Below are 1,467 nucleotides of genomic sequence, written 5' to 3'. Positions count from 1 at the left end.
ATAGAGAGAGAGAGAGAGAGAGAGAAAGAGAGTGAGAGATAGAGAGAGGGAGAGGGAGAGGGAGAGAGGGGGTGGGAAATCAGCTTAAAACTATTGATAAGAAATCATTTAAAAATTTATTATTACTTATAAAAAAATGGCACTTGCCAAGAAAAAAAAAAAATTTTTTGCATAATTTCTTTTTTTTTTGTTATTTATTACATTAATAACAAGGACATTTTTTTTTTAATAAATAAATAAATAAATATATCAAATTGTAGCCCGTAAAATATTTATTAACTTAAAAAATAATTAAATTTAATAAAAAATTTTTTTGTTAATTTTTTGCAGTTTGCATTGAAAATTAATTTAATTTTTTTTTTTTTTCCATTGGATTTTTCCATTGGAAAATTTTTTCCTTTTTTTTTTTTTAACATACGTTTATCAAAGATTATAATAATAATTATTATCATTTTTTTTTTTTAGGTTCGTAGTAATAATTAAAAGTGTGAATTTTTTTTTTAATAAAAAAAATCGAGTAAAAGTTAAATAATAATTTTATTAGTTCAATTTTCTTTTTCTTTTTTTTTTTTTTTTTTGTAAAACAAGAGAAAAAAAAAAAAGGACCGAAAATAGAAAATGGAAAGAGAAAATTTAGTCTAATTAAAAGGGAAAAGGTCTATTGATCAGGGAATATTATTATTACAAAGGAAACTTAATTATAAATGAAAGGAGTTGGTTTTCTCTATAGGAAGGTGTCGTCTAGTCTTTAAAATTATTTTTTTTTTTTTATCACAAAACAAAAAAAATTTTCCTTTTTTTTCCGAATAGTTTTCCAGCCCCCCAATTAAATTTTACAAAAAAAATTTTTTTTAATTGTTATCATTAAGAGAACAACAACAGCAAAAAAAATTTATATATAATAATAATAAGTACTACTACGGTTAGAGATTTTGACATAAGAAGTAAAAGATTTGACTTTTTATATCGTGGCATTTTTCTCTTTCCCTTCCTCCCCCCCCCTTCCCACAAGAAAAAAAAGAAAACTTTTCCCCAGAGGATTTCCCGTAAGGAAGTGAATCGTTCTTAAATCCTACTTTCTCCCACGATTGAAAAGTAATTCTCAAGGATTTGAGACTTTCCCAACCGAAATTTTTTTTTTTTTTTTAACATTTTCTAAAAATCCGAATCACGAATTATTATTATTATTATATACGAAAACAATAAAAAAAGAAAAAAAGGAAAATCTAAACGATTTTAACGAGTTTTTTATTATTTTTAAAAATTAATTTTAAAAAATTTTTCCTTTTTTTAAATTAACAACACAACACAAAAAAATTTCAATCTTTTATAATATAAATGAAAAGAGGTGTGTGTGAGAGAGAGAGAGAGAGAGAGTAAGGTCAAGCCTTTTTAAACCTTTTTTTTTTTTTTTAATAGTGATAATTCATTTTTCATGTGACCGTTTTTTTTTTTTTTTCAAAAGCT

This window comes from Pediculus humanus, genomic scaffold, assembly GCF_000006295.1.
Source record: "Pediculus humanus corporis 1103172107449 genomic scaffold, whole genome shotgun sequence".
NCBI classification, from domain to species: Eukaryota; Metazoa; Arthropoda; class Insecta; order Psocodea; family Pediculidae; genus Pediculus; species Pediculus humanus.
This window is presented reverse-complemented; position numbering follows the sequence as displayed.